This window comes from Hemibagrus wyckioides, unplaced genomic scaffold (assembly GCF_019097595.1).
Source record: "Hemibagrus wyckioides isolate EC202008001 unplaced genomic scaffold, SWU_Hwy_1.0 Contig7, whole genome shotgun sequence".
Classification (NCBI taxonomy): Eukaryota; Metazoa; Chordata; class Actinopteri; order Siluriformes; family Bagridae; genus Hemibagrus; species Hemibagrus wyckioides.
In genome coordinates this window covers 193,184-218,708 of record NW_026690809.1, presented here as the reverse complement: position 1 = coordinate 218,708, position 25,525 = coordinate 193,184, and positions in this window count along the sequence as shown.

Here is a 25,525-nt window from a genome sequence, read left to right as displayed (position 1 = left end):
ATAATCCAAATCTTGCGACCTTCAGAACCAGTATAAACAAGCACTAACTAGTATAAAACAGCACTAACTAGTATAAACCAACACTAACTAGTATAAACCAACACTAACTAGTATAAACCAATATAAACCAGCACTAACTAGTATAAACCAGCACTAACTAGTATAAACCAGCACTAACTAGTAACAAGAGTCAATAATGAATAAATAATAACAATAATCATAATAATAAGCTGAAATGTCCGGGAAGCCCAGGGAGTGAAGCATAGCTGAAGTTTAAGGCAGCATGTAGCTGTACAGTTAGAATTCAAGCTGTAGGACCAGTTTAAAGATACGACCTTAAAAAAAAAAAAAAACTCCTGTTTACGGCATCTACCGAAAACCTCCGAGAAAAACCGAACTGTACGGAAACCAGGAAGTGAAGTCCGTAAAAAATGCATTTACAAATTATATATTTTACATTTTATAATTTGCTCCTGCTGAACACACTCAGTGTCCTCAAGGTAGGATGATCTTTATCCTTTAATGCCACACTGTTTCTACAATAAATCATGTTAAAGTGACAGTGTTACAGTCTAATGTTATGTAGCACACAAGACACCTCATCTTGCCGTGAATTAGCCTAATGCTAGTTACCGTGCTAGCGAACCTGGCTACTGGTTTAAACTACACAATAAAATCATAAAGCTCGGTTTAAGAATTTATTTTATTTCCACAATGAAATATTTACCCCATTAGAAGTCCATTCTTAACAACCCCTTCTCCTGGTTTTAATAAAATAAATCGTGCTTAGCTTTGTGATTCAGCAGCTAGCGCGCTAACGGACTTTAGCCGATTTTTAGCGATTTCAATGACAGTGTAATATTTGGACTAATCATATCTACCGAGAGAACTTGTATATTTGTTGTAATTATTTAACACTTTATTGGTTATATTAATGTGAATATGATATTTCTCCTAATAATAGTTCACCTGTTAGTGAACATGCTGCTGCTTTAAATTACACACTAAAATCCTGAACGAGTTGATGAGCTCGGGTAACGAGAATTTAGTTTATTTCCATAATATAATATTTACCCATTTAAAAGGTGACTTTTCACACCCCTGAGTACTGGTTTTGCACTAAATCATGACTAGACTAGTGATTTAGTCAGGTCTAAAGGACTTAGTTACAGATGTATGTTATCTACCTAGAGAACTTCGCTAATCATTTCATTTACACAGTTAGCATCATGCTAGTTATCGTGCTAGCGAACTCGGCTACTGGTTTAAATAACACAATAAAATCCTTAAGCTTGGTCAAGAATTTATTTTATTTCCACAATGAAATATTGACCCTGTTAGTAGGTCACTTTTAACAACCCTGACTACTGGTTTTACACTAAATCATGATTAGCCTTGTGATCCGCTAGCTAGCGCGCTAGCGGACTTTAGCCGATTTTTACCGATTTAAATTACACTGTAATAGTTGGACTAATTATATCTACATGTCTATTTGTTGTAATTAGTACACATTTTATCGGTAAATATAATATAAATATAATGTTTAGCCTAATGTTAGTTAAGCTGCTAGTGAACTTGGCTGTTGTTTTACATTACACACTAAAATCCTGAACGAGTTGATGAGCTTGACCAACGAGAATTTCATTTATTTCCACAATATAATACTCATCCCCATTAAAAAGTCACCTGTTAGTGTGTGGGATATATTAGGCAGCAGGTGAACATTTTGTCCTCATAGTTGATGTGTTAAAAGCAGGAAAATGGGAAAGTGTAAGGATTTGAGCGAGTTTGACAAATGGTGATGGCTGCACGACTGGATCAGAGCATCTCCAAAACTGCAGCTCTTGTGGGATGTTCCCGGTCTGCAGTGGTCAGTATCTATCAAACGTGGTCCAAAGCAGGAACGGTGGTGAACCGGTGACAGGGTCATGGGCGGCCAAGGCTCACTGATGCACGTGGAGAGTGTCGGAGAAAAATAACAAACCCAGCTTTGACTTATATACCTAGCTTTAAAAGGTAGCTTAAAAAATAATGTACTTAATGCTCTAAGTTCTGACTTAGCAATATTCTGCCTAAAAGTAGTGTATATCTATCAAGAGTTATTTAGCCATTGATTAAGTAGTTGGCCTTGATTAATACAAGTAATAAATATAAGTATAATAATTACGTATAACCTATATGATAATCATAGTCTTTATAATAATCATGCAGAATTATTAATAGTAGCGTGCTAGCGTAATAACCACACTGAGACTGGAAATAGAAAAGAGAAATTTATTGGAACATTAGGAGTTACAGCTCAGTCAGTCAGCCTATCCAGTGGGATCAGTGGGACCGGAGGGTCAGTTGTAGAAGACGGGACCTCAGGTTCCTGAGGAGAAGTTGGAGAGTAATCAGTGGGAGAAACTGGAGGCGAATAGACAGGAGAAGACTGGGGAATATCGTGAATACTGTAAGGCAAAGGCGCAAATCCAGGAGAACATTGGGGAACGTCAGGGGAACTAGGAGATGAAGAAGAGTCAGAGGAGATCTCAACAGGGACATTCTCAGTCTGGATGCCTTGAGAGGTGGTGCGTGTCCAATGCCAGTAGAAGGTCTGAGTAGACTGATCACAGGTTGTGGGGTGAAATTGGGTGCTCTGATCAAGACAGACGGTATCTCTCACGATGTGGTGAGTGAGGTGAGGAGACTCAGGAATAGAGGATTCAGATAGGTGTTCCAGGAAACCAGTAAGCTCAATGGCCAGGCAAGACAGCTGATACTGGCGATAGCGGCGCAGAGCACTCCTGGGACTTCTCCGGAAGATAGCGCGGCGGGCTGACTGAGCTAGAAGGAAGAATGGGAAATGGAAAGAGATGAGTGAAGATGAGTGAAGTGCATATTGTGTGACTGTGTAATCAACAAGAGAGAGCATGCACTAAGGCAAGAGGAAAACAGTGTGGGGAGTAGGCCAGGTTACTGTGACACAACAGTGGTAGGTGGCTAGGGGAGACAATAGCATTGGAATACCAATAACCAACAGCGATTAAAAGAGGGAAGGATATGAGGCAGCATAATGGCAAGGCTTATTTTAAAAAATAAAAATAAAACTTAGATCAAGCAGGTAGAGAAAAGTCAGAATGACATAGAGGAAGAGATCAGGATACTTACATATTGTTGTGGAGGGCAACGTGCGAGGTCAGGATGATCTGAGGAAGCAACTTGGGAGGTGGCGGTCAAATGAAGTCGATGAGGAAGTGGCGCTTATAAGTAAGCACTATTTTTTTCTAAAAATTGTTGACTTAGCCTAAAAATAAGGGGAACTGGAGAGGAGGAAAATTGACGTCATCGAGGGGAGGATGGTATTAAATTAGGGGCGTTATCGGGACAAATAAGAAAATAATGGGAAATGGTAAAACGTATGTAAATTAAGGAAGGAGGGATTAAAGTAGCCATACACTGAATATAATGGGAAATTGCTGGAAATATTTAAATTAGAGAAAAGGAGGCGCCATGGGGCACCTGGGGTATAAGTAGAGGGGAACTTTTCGGGGTTTTGAGACCAGCTGCTCTCTTCAGTAATGCATGTTATTGACTGCATGGCTGAATAAAGAAACCTGCTTCTTCTCATCTGCTGACTGAGATCTCCTTTATTTTGGCTGTTTTTATGGTTTGTTGAGTTAATTAGGTAAGATTATGGAAAGCTAAGAGAAATTGACACAATCTAAAAATTCCACCCTGTGATATGTCCACTCGGAGGGGGCTCTGAGTTCCGACAACACACTGCTTGACTCGCGAGGTAATCACAGTCTTTATTACTCTGATGAAGAGAATGGACATTTTTCAACTGACATGATTTTTAGAAGAGCACTTTTGTGAAATGTGGTTGTAGATCTTGAGTTTCATCTAATTGTCTTTTACAGGGATTCCCTTATTATACCAGTGATAAGGAGAGTTTCACTGGCATTCAGGTAAGGGATTATTCATTGTTCATTGAAATAGATCTTGAGTTTCATCTAATTGTCATTTGCAGGGATTCCCTTATGAGTCCTCCATAGAGAACTGTTTCACTGGCATACAGGTAAGGGATTAATCGTTGTGGCATCACAAAACTTTTGTTAATAGCAGTGACTAATTGTGTTCACTTTAATTTGTTCTCTTAAGGCTGAATCTGGGAGGGTTACAGATAGGGCTGGGTAATGTTCAAAAATGTCCGATATCGATACCGATGCTGATACCTTGACTTTGATACCGGTTCCTGAACGATACTTTTTTCGATACCAATTTTATGAAATCCATTTTAACAAAAGTACATTACACATTACCTCAGAGAAACTTGGTTTTATTTTTTTTATACAGATTCAAAGACTCTCCTGAGCCACTCCACAAGGAAACAAAAAAGCATAAATGAACAAAATGTAACCAACACAATACACAACCCTAACCCCAATACACAGTTTTAAGTCAATAGATGTTGCTTACTACTGCTTAAGATCTTTAAATAACTCATCAGTCCTTCAAAAAAAATTAGCATGTCTGCTTTTTCAGGAGACAGACAAGCTCGCTCCTGACTAATAATGTCCCCAGCAGTAGAAAATTTACCTTTAACAATAAAGTTTGTGAATGCTCTGTGGCATTCATCTTGCTTTTCTTCTTCATTTTTCCTTTTTCTGCCAGTGTGAACGGATTAACACTTAATGGTCTCCTAATTCCAGGGTCAGCAGGAGCAGCTATAACATTAATGTAAGGGGAGAGAGAGAAAATAAAACTGTTAATGCAGTCAACCTTAAGGATAAGCACGCTTTAACAACATAAATACTTTAATGTGAGTTAAACGTGATCAGTTTCTATTAACCTTAACAGTTTTAGCATAGATTTAGCTATCTATCTATAGCCATCCAAACAAAATCTAACGTTACGTTGGTCACTATATAATGTTAGTACAAAGTCGCCGCGCACAGAAAGAAACATAAATAGATGCATGTCGCACTACAAGTTAGCCAACTGTGTTTGCTTGTTTGCTAAAAGTTAAGCTTACCTGTCGGAGTCCCAGTCATAACGCCGCTGTCTTCATCGGTAGTTGTGGAGAAGAGCCCATGTGGTGGGCATGTCGAAGAAGGCTCTGGGGCAGAAAAACACAGAGAGGATGACCGCATCAGCTCGGCCTTCTTGCAGTCGAAGATGGAGCAACTTTCTGCTCTTATGTTTATTCCGTGCACGATTAAGTGCTTCATCAGATTTGACATGTCTGTCTTGGCAGCAATTATTTTGTTGCAAATGTTGCATCGCACGCTTTTGTCATCGAGCTTGGTGAAATGCAGCCATACTTTCGACCTTTTCCACGTTTGAAACACGTCGGGGTTAGGATGATCACACACAACAGCCTCACGTGTGAACCGCGTCTCTGGGCGTAATCGGTGGCCTCGCTACAGCCAATCACCAGCGTTTGATTTAGGCATGTCAAGCATGCTGCATGCTTATTGGCTCACTGACAGGATTAAACTGACAAGATTGAACCCTTAGGTATCGAAATTTGGTACCGAACGAAAAGACATTTTTCGAAACTCTATAGTATCGAGGCAATTCGGTCGCTGCTTAAAAAGTATCGAATTCGATACCCAGCCCTAGTTACAGAGTTCATCTCCTGTAACCGAATGGAGACATCATTCGTCGTGCCACATTATTTTGTGGTAAATTTATTGCACTGTCATGAAGTGTATCTTGTAGTTAGTAACTTTTAGAATTTTGTCAGTTGTGCTTTTATTTGTCTTCAGTGTGGATATTTTTTTTATTCAACAGCAAACCATTACAACGGTAACCTGCACTTTGCTGTATGTGGCTGAAGATGGACAGATGTTCACCTCCACTTGGGACTATGATCACAACGACTGTGAGGTAATTCAGACTTTCAGACCTGATGTGTATCTACATATGCTGCTATTCCCCTGATTCGGATACTGTAAAATTTACTGTGTGAGTTTTAATGATTTAATGATTTGGCTTGCAGGAGAGTGAGGAGCGCCTTAACCCAGAGGAGTTGGAGGTGCCCTTTATTTGGTACGATCCTCTTCACTCTTTAATGATGTAACAGTGTATTGTATGTTTAATATACACTAAACATTTACATCTCTTGTTTCTTAGCTGCCATCTTTCAGACAGAGGGGTGACTGAAATCGGCCTGAAGGTGCCCGCGCTTCGTGAGGCGTTTGCTGTGAGTAAAACCTTTATTCAGCTGCTGTTACTGCGCAGGTAAAGTCCACTCTGCTTTAACTTTTATATTGTGTGCTGTCTTATATTCAGACTCTGCTTGCCAGCATCCACAAGCAGAACTTCTTGTTCATGGCTGGAAAGAAGATCGTCATGCGACTGGCAGCAGCTAACAACCAGGTGACTTCAGAATGATGAAAGACTGTATCATTTTTGTGATGGAAATAATTTCAGTTTCTCAGCCATAGCCAAAGTGAGTTACAGAGATTTTTTCGTTTGCTTTAACAGGATGCAGTTGGTGTGCAGTTGGCCTACGAGGCCCTGATTCGATTCCTGAGGACGCCTTCCAATCAGGAATCGATTAAAGCAGAGCTCAGCTCCTGTGTAAGCTAATAAACGCCTGTGTGAAATGACAGATGTTTAAAGATAAAAGATTTTGCTAATATAGAAAACAGGACTCCAATATGTAAAGCTAATTTATTTTTGTATCTTTTTACTCTGTGCAGGACCACCACTACAACTTCCTGGATGTTTTTTTTTGAGCTGATTTTCTTCAGCTACTTTATAAATGGCTCAAAACCTCAGCCAGTAAGTGTCTTATCAGGAGATTTCTAAGTAATGTTTGAGTTTCAGAACATGGTCTATTTGATCTGGTTTTCTTTTTCCATATTTTTTAAACCTGATAAGACATGGCATTAATGAAGCTTGTCTTTCTTTCCAAAAGTTTAAGGGAGGTTTCTTGGAGCGCCTGCTTGCGCTCTTCAGCATGTGGGACGTGGACGTGTGGGAGCCTGCAGCAGAGCTGTACTTCACAGTGCTTATTGTAAGTGTTGAATATCTTCTGATGCCACGATCCACAAATTCTCAGGATTGTATCTTAAACTCAGTGACACTATGTTGGATGTGTGTGGAATTTGTCAATAGGATTACCTTACAGAGCTTGCTGAAGTACTCTTCACTCAGCCTCTGGAGCTCTACAGTGACCCAGCAGCCTTAGCCACCACAGTTCAGCGACTCCTCAAGCTGCACGTCCAGCTGATGATGGACATTTTGGAGGAGCTCTGAGCAATGTCTTTCCCCTTACCCACTTCATCTTTTCTTCCTCTGTTTCATTTCATCTTCTTTTCTCTCACTTCTTTTTCCTACATTGCTCAGGCTCCACACGTAAGTATGAAATCATTTTATTTCTATTTTTGATCAACTTAATATTTAAAAAATCTCTTTTCTTTCCTACAGGTTTGTACAGTGAACCCCAGGACCTGAAGAAGGGCTTAACCTTAGCATTTAAGATCCCTCATCCCTTAATAATCATCCCTTATTAATCTATCCCTCTGTTCCTATCCCACTCCCCCTATTCCCATCAATAGCCTATAGATTGTAAATACATGTATAGAATTGTTTAGAAATAAACTTATTTGTATACTTCGTATAGACTTTGCTTAAATAAATGTTTATATTTGTTCCTATTGCGGTCTCATTCTGATTATTTTTAGCCATCAGTATATGTATAAAAGTTTCCTTTAAACGCAACACAAACTGAATTTTTCACTCATATACAGATCATTTTTACAGAATTTCACAACCTTTAAATGGTTTACTAAAATGTGAAAAATAACAAATATATTATATATTTGTTATTATATTATATATTTTATTATATATTATATTCAGTGTTGGGGAAAGTTACTTTTAAAAGTAATGCGTTACAATATTGTGTTACTCCCTAAAAAAGTACCAAATTGCATTACTTAGTTATTTTTTATAAAAAGTAATGCGTTACGTTACTTTTGCGGTACTTTTTCTTAAATTTGACCAGTAGACTCGTTCTCTTTTCATTTTATACACATAGAAACCTATATGTGTTACATTACAAAGTAAACTCACAGTCCAAGTTAATAAAGACATTAAAGAGTGCAATATAGTCTTCCTAAAGTCATTCTAAAATTAGATCAATCTGCAAATGTTTTCTTCAGGTCTGCCTCCATTTCTATATATGCCTTGTCCAAAAAGCTTGTAAAGGTTTTGTGATCGGAGAGCACGGCCCCTGTCCATTTCCCTGATTTTGCTGATGATATTACAAAATGTCGGCGCCTTCACAGTGAAGAGTGGCTGCATCTCCTCAACAATAAATGCAGCAACCAATTTATTGAGTTCAGTCAAACTAATTGTTTTACCTGGTGGTGAACTGAAATCTAGCTTTTGTTGTTCAGCAGTAGGCGGGGTATATTAATACTGACATACATGGTTTGTTTATGTAAACTAATGTTAAATAATATCATTTAAGGGGACCATAATGTAAAGCATTATTGATTGAGACATTTCCCATATGAGTAACATAGTTATTCTACCATAATTTAAATCATATCTAAGGCTGGGTTTGATTAGGAGTGGGATTATTAGATAGATGAATTCAGACCCTCGCTGTGAAACATCACCCCCTGGACACAGGTGGACACAGCGTCCCTCATTTATTCCAAGTGTAGGGTGGCTTGAGTTCAGACACCATTAGTCAGGTGTGACAGCATTAATCATACTGCAGAATTCCTCTTCACTAAACAGCTTACGAGACAGATACCCCCTGCTGAAGAAATCTGTTTGCTTCACTTTTGTTCAGTCACACAGGACAGCTGTTCTAACTGTTAGATAAGCTTTATTAACTCCACTGATCAAAATGTTTGCTTCCAGTTCCCTTTTAGTCCTACTGCCAACACCATTTTTCCATTTTCAGACAGATCACATTTATCTATGACAAGAAGCAAGATATGCCACAAATGATCTAAAACCACACCATCAGACTGAGCTTTGTCCAGCAACTTCCATGTACATTAGTGTCTTAAAAATCAATTTCAGCCACAGCAGTATGTCAGAGCTTGAGATGCATTTCCTCAAAACACCTGGAATCAGTTATAAATGTTGCCTGCACAGACAAAACAAGGACATTTTAAGACACATTGAGGCCATTTCTGTCATAAATGAACACACTTAAATTAATACACTAGCCTTCAAAATAAGGAATGTACAAAACAGAAAAGAAATATATAAAAGCTGGACACTTTATAGCCTTGCTAAGGCCGTAATAAAATATATAGTGGGGTCCAAATGTCTGAGACCACTAGTAAAAATGCTTCTTTTTGGCATTTTTTTCTAATTTAATACATCAATTTGTTTTACAGATTATATTATTTGACAACAACTTTCTTTCTGCAAATCTTTGAAATTTATGCAAGATGCCTTTCTGAGCTTCTAGCATTTAGCATGTTGCCTTTTTTGTTTTAAATGAGTGTGTGCATTTGAGCTGCATGGACACCACAAGTTTATGTAAAACCTTACAAGCCATTTTAGATCAAATGCATCAGTGTGTCACTTGAACACATGCTTCAGTAAAAAAGATCAGACATGAGGAAAATCTGACCTTTAAATAGACACCTAGAAAGAGTACAGAATCTTAAATGAACTATTGTTTACTTTCTATATTTTAAATAAGAAAAAATGCAGTTGAAAAATCCCGGATTATTAATGTGGTCACAGAATTTTGGACTTTTTTTTCAGTGGACATAATCAATACATTTATCACATTACAATTATTTATGTGAGTAATAAACCATATAAACATACTGTGATAACACTTTACATTAAGGCTCTGTTAACTTATTTTATTTACTGCATTAGTTAACATTAAAGAAATGCTTATATGAAAGCTGATACATTCTTTATAACAGATCACCTTAGACCCTGAATCTCTTCTTGGAGCTGGATTTGATTTGTATTGTGAAATGTGAACTGACAGAAACTTCTTAACAATTACTGGTATACTTATGAAGAACAATTTACTTTAAAATAAATCACAGAACTGTAGGATGGGAATAATGAGGATTTAAGTGTTTTAAACCTAAGTGCCAGAATCTCTTCACAGAGCTTTAACTATGCGGTATTTCAAGATAATCACAGCCACATACAGTGTGATGAGATGAAATAACAATTCTCTTGGACTCAAGGTCTAAGACACATGTATGACATTCACAGTGCTGACGAGACTAAGCATGCAGGGAGGGGCTATGGGTAACAGTGGGGGTAAGTACACACATGGGTAGAGTGTAAGTATAAGAGTATAGGGTATAAATACTGAAATCACAAAAAAGTACATTCAAAATGAAAATTATACATTATAGAAAACACAGGGTCCAAAGCTTTAAAGTGCAGTAATGCTTCTAAAAGTAACCTGAGATGAATGAAATTTAAAGTGACACAGTGTGTAGTAAGGTGTTAAGTCAGTAGCCTGTGTTATTCCTGCTGCCACCTCTGTATGATGGCCTTCTGCCTCTTTAAACAGCTGAGCACACAGACCGTCAGCCAAATATGGCAATTCTGTAAACTTTTACATTCATCCTGAAGGAAATTTCAGAGTGCTTTAAGTGAAGGAAAGTGCAGGGACAGGCCTTGTTTTCTTTCCACATCCTCCAGCTGAAATTAATCACCAGACCTAACTTATAAACACTGATTCAGATGTCTAAAACTGAAGTGTTTAAAAAAGAAAAGAAAAGAAAAGAAAAGAAAAGCTATTTATTATATCAAGAAGTACAAGTATAAAAACTAATTTCATTCAAGTCATTTAATTCATTTATTATTTTTATTTCATTAAGTGGTTACAGGCTGGTCTTCTTGTGAAAGTATATAAAGAGACTTAATGCATTACTTCTATACTCTGTGGTACCTGATAGTAAGTCTCCTGTATTAGGTCAATTCTCAATCTCACCACAGGATGGCAGTATCGGATACAGCTTATATAAAACAAGGCGAAACCTAGAACTACCTCATCATCATTAGATTACATATCCAACAGTGAGATTGATTTGTTGTGAGAAAGCCTAGTGCGTAAATTGATTGAAATAATAAGTTGCTGAATTTTCTCAGGAACAGTCATCTAGTTCAATTCAGTGAATGTCAGATGATGTTTGTGTGTTGCCAGGTGTGTGGTTTTTAGACCAAACAATTATTTCAGGTCTTGTGTGTGGCACATGTTCCATAATACTTCGTGCCAAGTAAGAATGTCACTTTTGAGAAGTTTTTCTCTGCTGACCAGACACAAGGAGTGAGTTTTGACCAGTACCTTGCGGAACTGCACACACTAAGTAAGACTTGTGAATTTGGAGATTTTAGAGACTCAATGGTGAGGGACAAAATAGTCTGTGGGATTCCTGATAATGGTCTCAGGGAAAGACTGTTATGTGAAGCAGCTCTGACACTGGAGAAAGCAGTCAATATGTGTAGACCTAAAGTTAACTACAGCTAGTAGTTAGTGTCAGTGACCTTTCATCTGAGGGTTTCATCAGTTTTCAAGATTCTAACACAGAAGCAGTCACCCACACGTTACACAGCATACAGATCAGAAGAGTGAATGTCAGAATGAATTTACTGAATGTCATGACTTTCTGCTGGAAAGCTTTAAAAAGGTCTGTTTGCAGGTCCGAAACCGGAGACAGTGGCTGATTTCTGGAGAATGGTTTGGGAGCACAAATCTGCCACCATAGTCATGCTGACTAACATAAGAGAGAGAAAAGAGGTAAAACACATGAATATAGCCCCAGTCCTTGAAATATTTAACAAATTTCAATAAGCCTTTCAGGAGGTCTAACAGGTCATCTTGGTCTGCAAGACATCGCAGGAGAGACATTATTGTTGCAGATTTTGCCTCCACATCTTCAGCATTTACTTTTTGGGGTTTTCATTCTTTGCAGCTTTTGCTTTGCAAAATGTGTTTTGCTCCTCTTTTTTAATGGCCTGCACTGCAGCATCTTCTCTATGTAGTTCCTTGGCTTGTGCACAAGTTATTTCAGCAGGTCTACACATATTGACTGATTTCTCCAGTGTCAGAGCTGGTTCACATAACAGTCTTTCCCTGAGACCATTATCAGGAGTCCCACAGACTATTTTGTCCCTCACCATTGAGTCTCTAAAATCTCCAAATTTCAATATTTCATTGTGGAAATAAATACTGTGACCTCTACTACTCTACTACTCTGATCTCATGGAAAACCAGAAAACAGCCAACAGTAGCATTACCTACTTGAGAAGCAGAATAAATGTCCTTATCATCAGCCATTCAGGAATGTATCTACTTAGAGCAGCTACTCAAAGGTATGGATACATACCAATACGCACAAACAAAAGTGTATGAAGACAACCAAGGTACAATAGCAATAGCCAGAAACCCAGTTTACAGGCAAAGGTGCAAGCACATTGACATCAAGTAGCACTTTATAAAGGAAACTGTGAATGATGGCAAGGTAATCTTGGAATACCTACAGAGCAAATGGTTGCTGACATTATGACAAAGCCAGCCACTAAGCTAAAGTTAAAGAGGTTTGCTCGAGATATGTTTGGTACTTAAAAGAGTAAAAGGTTTATGTTTACATCGTTTATGTGAAAGAGAAGCCTTATTTGTTATTTTGTTTTCAGGTAACTTAATAAGCTAAGAGCAAGTGTGGGTGTTAAGTATTGCACTCTTACTCGTTAGATTACGGCATCAGCCGAACTACTCTTGTTTTATTGAATGTATTACGGTTCATTTGGGTGTGATGTCATTACGTTATACAATGCACTCTATGTAAAACGTTTATAGTGTTAATGTCGGATGTACAGAGCCGATGCTTGTTCAAGTTTATTAATAAATGTTCCAAAGAAGTAATGAGACGTGTAAAGTTTTGTTTGTTTTCATACGTGTGTTCAAGCCCATTCAAATCCATTTAAAAACAAATGAGACAAGTCTTTAAAGAGCAAATGGTGGCATATAAAATAAGAGCTGTGTCTGTGCTTATGGTATCTGTCTGCATCTCAGTCTGTCCATAAGCTGAGGTGTTACAAACAGCAGAACTGATTACTGGAAGAGTTTAAGAATGAACAGATATTTAGATTTAGACTTTTCCAAGACAGAATATGAATCAATCCAACTTGAATAAATGCTATTATTTATTGAATAACATTTAATAAAACCAAGGCATTGAGCCTCAATAACTCTCCAGTAAACAGAAACAAATGACCACAACCAAAAATCCAGACATTATTCATGGTACTGAATATACATTTCACAAAAAGCTCTCTTTTCAATATTAATATAATTTATCTTAAATAAAATATCAATTATAATGTAATAAATCGATACAAACATGAAAGAAAGTTTGCAAATAGGAATAAAAAAACGATATAAAATTTTGCACCAATTATAAAAGAGTAAGCCTGAATTAAACAATGGTACATAAACAATCTGAGTCCAAGGAGTGAAAAAAGCAGTATTAGAGATTTTGAGACCAAAACAAATAAAAAGAACAAATAATCACTGAATACAAAACACAACTAGATGAAATATTGAGAAATATACAACGACGACTTTTTCTGGATTCACTGCTATGGCCATGAAACTACAGTGTGAACCTTTTGAGTCAGCAAGTATTCTGTATATTTCTAAGTAATCAGATTTGGGTAAAACAATGGAAAAAGACCAAAAATGACTTTGCTATGGCTTCACAGCTGCAGCTTGAACAGTTCAACAAACAAGTCCAACAAACTCAGCTCCAATAACAAAACTATGAAAGTGCATAGATAACTGTTAACTTTTTTATAAACAGCAGCCAAGATTAAACATCCAGCTTCAGAAGCTTATTCTTCAATGACTGCACTCTTGCAGTACACTGAGAGCCAAGGTGCAGAAATAATGTCTGGGTCACCTCGAAGGTATACTTCTTCAGGTACTCAATGTTAAGTGCATAAATGATACCAAAAAGTAAAGCAAATGCATTTGGCAGGTCATCAACATCATCAAGCACAATTTTCTCTTCCATCACCACAGCTATACTTCTTGTGTTTGGGTTGGTTATTGCCACATCTTCAACAAAACTGAGGATATCTACTTTGAGTCCCTTAGTGCAGGTTTCCTTCTGGACTGTGTCCTACAGAGACAACAAACTATGGGTCAAAATCAATACAGGACAAAAATAAGAAAAAGAAGAAGTGTCTTGCTCAAGGGTACAATCAAGGAAGTTATGTTTTGTGCTGGGACTTGAACACACAACCTTCTTATCAGAGACTCAAAGCCATCACTACAGCTAGCTTGCACTGCTTCACTGGAATCTTTAAGTGCCATTAATTCAGTGGGAGAAATCGCTGAATCAATGCAAACTAGTTATGGTGTTGCTCTGGCATGGTTGTAATGGCTCAGTGACAGAAGGCTTGATCAGAAGGTTGTGTTCAAATTCCAGCACACTTCCAAGCAGCATTGGTTGAGTAAGACCCTTATCTTTCAGCTTAGTTGTATCCTACATCAGTCAAATGAGCAAGTGTGCTGGGTTATGTGTCATTTTATGCAACATGAAGATATTACAGCACTTTACTGATCACCCAAATTGCCAGTCAAAACTAAACATTAGAACTTGTAAAGACGGGTGTTTGTGTGTTTGTATCTCAGCTGCTGCACTGTAGAATACCTTGAACTGGGAGATGGAGGCCTGTGCAGAGAGGAACTGAATATTACACCAAGCGCTGATCAGCTCACCCGCATCGAGCGGCTGTGAAAAGTAGAGCAGGAAGATCATGAGTGCTTCTGATCACAGCAGTTTCATACTAATATTCTGTCACTTACAGTAAAAACAACCTTGTAAAATCCAGTGATCAGCTTTAGGAAATAAATGAAAGCTTTGGTTACCAGAAAAACAGGTGAAGGGTCTTGAGGTTGTTCTGTGGGCAGCAGCTGGATGTTTGGCTCAACAAACTTAAAACACACAAACACAATTAGTCACTGCAGTTCATAACATTTTGTGATGCCACAATGAATAATCCCTTACCTGAATGCCAGTGAAACTCTCCTTATCACTGGTATAATAAGGGAATCCCTGTAAAAGACAATTAGATGAAACTCAAGATCTACAACCACATTTCACAAAAGTGCTCTTCTAAAAATCATGTCAGTTGAAAAATGTCCATTCTCTTCATCAGAGTAATAAAGACTGTGATTACCTCGCGAGTCAAGCAGTGTGTCTCTGCGCTTTCAAACCAGCAGAGCCGACTCTCTGGACCCCTCATCATTCCAATGATGTCTCTGCTTATGTCCACTGGCCAGAAATAGAGAAACAAAACTTAACATTAGATCTTGTAAAGAAGGATGTTTGTGTGTTTGTATCTCAGTTACAGCAGTGTAGAATACCTGGGAGAGGGAGGAGACTACAGACACACACTGAACATCACGGCAGGCACTGTCCGGCTCATCAGCATCGAGCGGCTGTGAAATGTAGAGCATGAAGATCATAAGTGCTTCTTATCATATCAGATTTATACTAACATTCTTTACAGTAAAAACAACCTTGTAAAATCCATTGATTGGCTTTAGGAAATAAATGAAGGATTTTCTTACCAGAATGACAGCTGAAGGTTCTTCGTGTGGTTCGGTGGGCAGCAGCTGCAGGATTGGCTCAATGACCTTAACACACACACACACACAAACACACACACACACAAACACACACAAAACACACACACACACTTAGAAAAAAGTGGCCTGTAGGTTTTAAATGAAGTTAAAATATTACTATTTAACTGACACATACCTGGAGGACAGAGGGAGTATCTGCTGATTCCTCCAGCACATCCACAGGCTCTGCAATAGATTATTTTTCTGTGACTCAGAATTATGACTCTTCAATTACACAATATCAAACTTTCCTATTAATGCATAAAAGTTAATAAAGCAGTGAGTTTGATAATTAGTTAACTTGTGAAGAAACAGAAAAATTGGAGCAGTCAGATTGTGTAAATTCACTGTACATGTGACCTGATTAAACTCTCTAAAACCTCCTGCCCCTGTCCACCACCCAAATCTATAAAAAATATTATACTGTATAATTATTAAAACCTTTATACTCACTATGATATTGTGGAAATGAAACCATTAGTGAAGTTCTCTAGGTAGATACCATACAACGCTCAGCCATAACATTATGACCACCTGCCTAATATGCTGTTGGTCCCCTTTTTGCTGACAAAACAGCCCTGACCTGTCGAGGCATGGACTCCACTAGATCCCTGAAGGTGTGCTGTGGTATCTGGCACCAAGATGTTAGCAGCAGATCCTTTAAGTCCTGGAAGTTGCGAGGTGGGGCCTCCATGGATTGGACTTGTTTGTCCAGCACATCCCACAGATGCTCGATTGGATTGAGATCTGGGGAATTTGGAAGCCAAGTCAACACCTCATTCTCATTGTTGTGCTCATCAAACCATTCCTGATCCATTTTTGCTTTGGGGCACGGTGCATCATCCTGCTGAAAGAGGCCACAGACATCAGGAAATACCGTTACCATGAAAGGGTGTAGATGGCCTGCAACAATGCTTAGGTAGGTGGTTCATGTCAAAGCATCATCCATATGGATGGCAGAACCAAAAGGTTTCCCAGCAGAACATTGCCCAAAGCATGACACTGCCTCCGCCAGCTTGCCCTCTTCCCATAGTGCATCCTGGTGCCATGTGCACACACACCCGTCCATCTACACCATGTTAAAGAAAACTTGATTAATCAGACCAGGTCACCTTCTTCCATTGCTTCGTGGTCCAGTTCTGATGCTCACGTGCCCATTGTTGGTGCTTTCAGTGGTGCACAGGGGTCAACATGGGCGCCCTGACTATGCAGTCCCATAAGTAACAAACCGTGATTTACTGTGTATTCGGACACCTTTCTATCAGAACCAGCATTAACTTCTTCAGCAATTTGGGCAACAGTAGCTCGTCTTGTGGATCGGACCACATGGGCCAGCCTTCACTCTCCACGTCCATCAGTGAGCCTTGGCCGCCCATGACCCTGTCACCGGTTCACCACCGTTCCTTCTTTGGACCACGTTTGATAGATACTGACCACTGCAGACCGGGAACATCCCAGAAGAGCTGCAGTTTTGGAGATGCTCTGATCCAGTCGTGCAGCCATCACCATTTGTCAAACTCGCTCAAATCCTTTCACTTTCCCATTTTTCCTGCTTTTAACACATCAACTATGAGGACAAAATGTTCACCTGCTGTCTAATATATCCCACACACTAACAGGTGCCATGATGAGGAGATCATCAGTCTTATTCACTTCACCTGTCGGTGGTCATAATGTTATGGCTGATCGGTGTACATCTGTAACCATGCCCTTTAGCGCGAGAGCTGATTAATCAGTAGTCTAAGTATGATTTAGTATAAAACCAGTAGTCAGGGTTGTTAAAAGTCACTTTTTAATGGGGATGAGTATTATATTGTGGAAATAAATGAAATTCTCGTTGGTCAAGCTCATCAACTCGTTCAGGATTTTAGTGTGTAATGTAAAATAACAGCTAAGTTCACTAGCAGCTTAACTAACATTAGGCTAAACATTATATTTATATTATATTTACCGATAAAATGTGTACAAATTACAACAAATAGACATGTAGATATAATTAGTCCAACTATTACAGTGTAATTTAAATCGGTAAAAATCGGCTAAAGTCCGCTAGCGCGCTAGCTAGCGGATCACAAGGCTAATCATGATTTAGTGTAAAACCAGTAGTCAGGGTTGTTAAAAGTGACCTACTAACAGGGTAAATATTTCATTGTGGAAATAAAATAAATTCTTGACCAAGCTTAAGGATTTTATTGTGTCATTTAAACCAGTAGCCGAGTTGGCTAGCACGATAACTAGCATGATGCTAACTGTGTAAATGAAATGATTAGCGAAGTTCTCTAGGTAGATAACATACATCTGTAACTAAGTCCTTTAGACCTGACTAAATCACTAGTCTAGTCATGATTTAGTGTAAAACCAGTACTCAGGGGTGTGAAAAGTCACCTTTTAAATGGGTAAATATTATATTATGGAAATAAACTAAATTCTCGTTACCCGAGCTCATCAACTCGGTTCAGGATTTTAGTGTGTAATTTAAAGCAGCAGCATGTTCACTAACAGGTGAACTATTATTAGGAGAAATATCATATTCACATTAATATAACCAATAAAGTGTTAAATAATTACAACAAATATACAAGTTCTCTCGGTAGATATGATTAGTCCAAATATTACACTATCATTGAAATCGCTAAAAATCGGCTAAAGTCCGTTAGCGCGCTAGCTGCTGAATCACAAAGCTAAGCACGATTTATTTTATTAAAACCAGGAGAAGGGGTTGTTAAGAATGGACTTCTAATGGGGTAAATATTTCATTGTGGAAATAAAATAAATTCTTAAACCGAGCTTAATGATTTTATTGTGTAGTTTAAACCAGTAGCCAGGTTCGCTAGCACGGTAACTAGCATTAGGCTAATTCACGGCAAGATGAGGTGTCTTGTGTGCTACATAACATTAGACTGTAACACTGTCACTTTAACATGATTTATTGTAGAAACAGTGTGGCATTAAAGGATAAAGATCATCCTACCTTGAGGACACTGAGTGTGTTCAGCAGGAGCAAATTATAAAATGTAAAATATATAATTTGTAAATGCATTTTTTACGGACTTCACTTCCTGGTTTCCGTACAGTTCGGGTTTTCTCGGAGGTTTTCGGTAGATGCCGTAAACAGGAGTGTTTTTTTTTTTTTAAGGTCGTATCGTCTTTAAACTGGTCCTACAGCTTGAATTCTAACTGTACAGCTACATGCTGCCTTAAACTTCAGCTATGCTTCACTCCCTGGGCTTCCCGGACATTTCAGCTTATTATTATGATTATTATTATTATTTATTCATTATTGACTCTTGTTACTAGTTAGTGCTGGTTTATACTAGTTAGTGCTGGTTTATACTGGTTTATACTAGTTAGTGCTGGTTTATACTAGTTAGTGCTGGTTTATATTGGTTTATACTAGTTAGTGCTGTTTTATACTAGTTAGTGTTGGTTTATACTAGTTAGTGCTGTTTTATACTAGTTAGTGTTGGTTTATACTTGTTCTGAAGGTCGCAAGATTTGGATTATCTTTTGGCATTTTTGCTACACCCCTGTTTGGGATTTCTCTGTACTCCACTACTGGAGTTGACTCCTACACCGACTCTACAGCGCAGCGACGATGAACTTCGGGGGAGGAGCCGAGCCTCAGCACCCGGATGTGGATCCCGAGCCCGGATGGAGCGGACTGTACGACCCCTGGAACGGTGAGTTACTGAGTTTCCTCTTTTTCACTTAAGTATAAAGTCTTTTAAACACCGCGTTATTACAAAAAACCGCAATCAGGAATATCGTTTTATATGATTAGATGGTTTTGAGAAATTCTGTTCGGCTAATCTTTATTCGGCTAATCGCTTTACGTACACGATCAGTATGCTAAAGCTAGCGGACAAAATGGCAGACTCCAGTGAAACGAGCAGGGAAGAAGAAAACAGTGTTCATGTTTTCAGATATGTTAACATCAGCTTTTCATAAAAGTCCCAATGTTTACTTAACGTTTGCTAAAGTTTACTAAGTCAAGCCGAGGAGTATTAGCAAAGATTAGCTAGACGGCTAGTTAGCATGTAGCTAAGTAATTGTTTTTCAGTGTTTATAGTTTTTTTTTTGATGGAGTGAATAGAATAAGTTAAAATACTTACAATAACATGAAGTAACTTATAATTTTAAGGATTTTTCATTGTCCGTGTTTGTCGAGTTGTTAAAGCGGAGAGAGAAAGGGGCTGTGAGGAAAGGCAGCTAGCTGAACAAAACCAATCGGTACAAATAAATGGAGCTAGTGTGGCAATGTAGAGTGCAGCTTAGGCAAAAATATCAAGCTGTTTGTTTCAATTCTGTTCAGCAAGGTTTTGTTTCTAGCTGTCGTGAATAAAATAGTTAGGAGTAGTGTAATTTACGATAAAGGGCGAATTTTTGAGAGGAGACACAATTGGACTCAAAGGGGATGTGAAGCACTGGAGTAAGAAAGTGCTAAAGTAATAGACTGTAATAGAAATGTATTTTAATCTGCATTTTTTGGGGGAAGATATTTTTAAGCATTGAAATAAGTGCACAGTGTGACTAACAGTGAAGCCGTGATACTGGAAGAGCCCTGTATAACACCTATAAATGCAGCTAAAATGTAAATACTGTAAATGTAAATAAAATAGTTTTTAATGCAGTGTTATAGGAAGATTACAGTAATATAACTTGTGTAAATACTTCTTGTTTTGATAGTGAGGCTTTCCTGCTGTATAAAACATACACAGTGCTATTAAAATAAAACCCCATCCCCTGTGAGGAGGCCACCACCTTCAGGGAGTCCACAGCCTTCAACAGTTCCTTTGCCCCAGCCTTATTTCAATATCGACATCCACAACATTGTGGCTGGTATGTACTATGCTCCTGCCACAATGATAACTCCTGTCCCACGCCAGGGCATAAGGAGGAGGCGGGACGAAGAGGATGGCAATCAAGAAGCCCCTCTGAGTAGACGGCAGCGTGTGGATCCTGATGGGGAGGTGGAGTTCATCAGGACTCCTGGACTTGAGGATTTAGAGAGTTTAATCAGTCACATGTACAGTGAATTTACACAAGCTACTAATGCTACAATTAGTCTGTTTCTTCACAAATTAACTAGCTAACTAACTCACAGGTTTATTAACTTTTAAGCATTAGAAAGAAAGGAGAGAAAAATTTACAAGGTCTCTCTCTCTACTACCTCATAAATTTGGCCATTTTAATGTTTTACATTTAACAGAAAATATTAGTTGTAATTAAACTTACATGAAACTAATTTATTGCAGAAGCTGTGGATTTGCTGGGAGAATCGTCAGATACTCCCTCAGTCCTCCAGGTATGTGTCAGTAAAATATTTTAACTACATTTGAAACGTGTAGGCTGCTTTTGTCTGTGTGTGTGTGTGTCTGTGTGTGTGTGTGTGTGTGTATGTATGTGTGTGTGTGTCTTAAGGTTGTTGAGCCAATCCTGCCGCAGCTACCCACAGAAACTCACTCCACATCTTCAGCTGTTGTTCTGGTAACCAAACCTGTCATTTATTTACTAAATCTGATCTCTGGATTTTCCAAGTGACAGAATGTTTGAAAGTGTTAGTGTGAAACTGCTATGATAAAAAACACTGATGATCCTCATCTTCTACTTTTCACAGCCCCTCAGTGCTGGTGAGCTGAACAGCACCTGCTGTAATGTTGAGTACAACACTGCAGACTCCTCCAACTCCCAGTCTGGGGTATTGTACAGTGCTGCAGCTGAGATACAAACACACACACATCCTTCTTTACAAGTTCTAATGTTTAGTTTCTCTATTTCTAGGCAGTGGACGTTAAGGGATACTTCCTCGGGATGATAAGGGGTCCTGAGAGTGGTTTTTGCTGGTTTAAAACCACCAAGATGCGCTACTTCGACCAGCTGGTAATCACCATCTTTGTTACTCTGATGAAGAGAATTGATATTAATGATTATTAGATGAACACTTTTGAGAAGTAGATCTTGAGTTTCAGCTAATTGTCATTTGCAGGGATTCCCTTATCAGACCACCATCGAGGACCATTTCACTGCCATACAGGTGAGGGATTATCTGTTGTGGCGTCACAAAACTTTTGTTAGTTGCAGTGACTAATTGTGTTCACTTCAAATTGTTCTCTTAAGGCTGAATATGGGAAGGTTACAGAGCTCCTTTCCTGTAACCGGGTGGAAACCATCATGGAGCCACTTGAGGATTATGTGGTAAATTTATTGCAATGTCATGAAGTCTTTATTGTAGATAGTAACACTAGGAATTTTGTACACATATGGGTCTGCAGTGTTTTTATATATTTTTTTAATTTAACAGCAAACCTTTAAAAAGGTGTCCTGCACGTTCCTGCATGTGGCTAAAGATGGTCAGGTGAACACCTCCACCTGGGAGCAGGAGCAGGTTGACTCTCCCCACAGTGATTCAGAGGAACAGTACGACTCTGAGGTAATTCTGTGTTTCAGACCTGATGTGTATCTACAGATGCTGCTATTCCCCTGAATGGGAGGCTGTAACATTTACTGTGTGAGTTTTAATGATTTATTGCTAATGTGTCTTGCAGGAGAGTGAGGAGAGCCTTAGCCAAGAGGAGATGGAGGTGCCCTTTACTTGGTACGCTTCTCTTCACAGTTTAATGGTATAAAGGAGTAATGTATGTTTAATACACTAAGCATGTAACTCTTTTGTTTCTTAGGGACCATCTTACAGAGAGAGGGGTAACTGATATCGGCCTGAAGCTGCATGCTCTCCGTGAGGCGTTCGCTGTGAGTAAAACCTTTGTTTAGCTGCTGTTTTTGCTCAGGGGAAGTTCACTCTGCTTTAACTTATATTATGTGCTGTCTTATATTCAGATTCATGAGTAATATGAGTAATTAAGGAATAATAATTAAAATAACAAGCATCAAAAGCTAATTTTATAACAATCACAGCCTGCTAAAAAAAGGACATTCTTAGGATAAATATTAAAATAAAATGTACATAATGAAGAGGGCTCTGGGATATGCAGTAGTTGGACATTTGGCCCATGTCATACATCATCTGTGTATCTTTAGTAAAGTACTGGACATGCTGAGGCTTACATACTGCTTCATTTTAGGGTTTAAAATGAGTTTCCATGTTAAAAAAACTGAAGCCAAAGTGATTATTTTGTTTGTTTGCTTTAACAGGATGCAGGTCGTGTACAGCTGGACTACGAGGCTCTGATTCGTTTCCTGAAGACTCCTTCTTATCAGGACTTGATTGCAGCAGAGCTCTCCGGGTCCTATGTAAGCTTATAAATGCTTGTGTAACATGACAAATGTTTAAATCGAAAAGATTTTGATGTGATAGAAAACAGGACTCCATTATGTAAAGCTAATTTCTTCTTGTAACTTTTCTCTTCTGTGCAGGTCTACCACTACAACTTCGTGGACATCTTTTTCGAGCTGCTTCTATTCGGCTATTTTACAAACAGCTCAATACCTGAGACAGTAAGAGTCTTATCAGGAGATTTAAAAGCCATGCTTGAATGTAGTTTCAGAACATGGTTTATTTCATCTCATTTTATTTTTCCATGTTGTTAACCCTGATATGACATGATATTAATGGAGCTTGTCGTCTTTCTTTCCTAAAGCTTAAGGGAGGATTCTTGGAGCGCCTGTTTGCGCTCATCAGCATGTGGGAGGTAGACGTGTGGAAGCCTGCAGCAAGGACCTACTTTAAAGTGCTTATTGTAAGTGTCTAATATCTTCTGATGCTGTGATCCACAAATTCTCAGTATTGTATCCTAAACTCAGTGACACTATGTTGGATTGTGACAGTGATGATGTAATTTGTCTATAGGATCAGCTTACAGATCTCGCTGAAGTGCTGTTTACTCAGCCCCCGGAGTTCTACCAAGACCCAGCAGCCTTAGCCAGCAAACTGAGACCTTTCCTCAGACAGCGTATCCAGAAGATGATGGACATTTTGTGGAAGCTTATCGTCCCTTATCAATCTATCCCTCTATCCTTGTCTATATAGATAACTGCTAATAGTAATTAGTATAAATAGTAGCTGCAAATAATATTGTTGTAAATAAACTTATAGTTGTATAGTGTTTATATAGTTTACTTTAATAAATGTTTTCATTTGCTCCTATTACCGTCTCATTCTGATTATTTTTAGTCATCAGTATGTCTATATAATTTTCCTTTAAAAAGCAACACAACACTAAATGAACTTTTCACTCATATACAAATCCTTTTTAAGGAACTTCAGAAACTTTGGTTTACTAAAATGTGAAAAATGACAAATAACATCCAACAAAATTCAGATATTTATAGTCTTGGAAGGTTTGTTTCCAAAATGCAGAAAAATCTGTAACATTTGGGGAATTGCACATTTACATTTAAGCATCCAGAGCACAGTTGTGTATAAAAAGTCTGAAATCTTGAGGTAAAAATCTGAAAATCTAAATTGTAGAGGACTAAAAATGTGGATTTACAGTTTACACCAAATCACACCACTGTAGCACATCATTTATAATGCAGTTACTCTGAACTCTCAAGGTTACTCTTTAAGAAGAAATATCAAAAGTTTCAAAAGTGGATTTTTAATTGAAATATACACACCTGATCCTGGTAGTCAGCAGCAGGTAGGGCAATGATAGTTGGAAATTAACATTATAAACCAAAATAGAGCACAACCTGAGAAAGTGCAGTATAAAACCAACAACTGTCAAGAGCTAGCTCATTATAATCGTCTACCATCAATGGCATCTGTATAGCTTTTAGACATGCAAGATCACCTTGAGATCACATTTCTTGGAGGACATTTTTGGTCCACTTCCTCATGCTGGCAGTTGGACCTTACTTCTCATTGCACAACAAAATATTGCAAATACCAACATTACACATAAAAACATCATGAACCACGTCTAACATCCATGTTTCTAGCAAATTCGAGAAAGGAAAGCAGGTCAGAAAGGTCAGTCGGGACTAATCATAACATCTGAACTTTTATAACATGAATGTAACTTATCAGATAACTTATAACAAAATTTTCGGTTTTACTCAAATTAGGGTGATGCAAAAATGAGTACACCCCACTGAAAGTCTCTGGAGCAAAGGTAAATTTTAGACTACAAATGTCTAATATTTTTTGTTATATTTTTGTATATTTTTTGTTATATTTTTGTACCCTTAAATTGGGGTATTTTAGTATTTTTTGTTATATTCCTTCTTATTTTATTTATTACCTGTGCTTGTAGATACTGCTGGTGCCAGATTCCACAGCATACTTCAAAGCTCTTGTAGACTCCAAGCTTTGAAAGGTCTGAGCTGTTTTTGTATCGATAGGGCCTTACACAGTATTAGGCAAGTGGTTTTAATGTTATGGCTGATCGGTGTACATCATATCATCTGAGACAGTTATTTGTCATCATGCCCAAACTTAGCAATACATTAAACACCACAAATTGGATGGCAAAATAGACACATCCAATATGTGACCCTATGTCAATGCTTGTATGCGTTATTCTAAGATGCGGTCCCTTATGCAGAATAACGTGTGAGGTCCTTTGTGACTTCTCATTTGCTTTGGGTACGATCAGTCTTGAAGTGAGTTGGCACCATTCTCCAGTCCCTCATCTGGCCAAAAGTGTTACCTTTTGTTAAGGGAATGCAGCTGATGTCTTGCCCAAACTGGAGTATAAGAAAATAAATATAAAGTATATTAGAGCTTCCAGATACAGTGAAATGGCAATAAGTACACAAAGATTCTGCAAAAAGTGTGAAAATTTACAATCTATATAATGTTTAATCTTATATCTATTATATCTTGTGTTTAATACTCAAAATGTGAATAACCTGCAGGATGCTGCGCTACTCCCAAAAGTTGACTGGAAATTGTGGATAGTTTCCTGCAGTATCTGTCTTTCT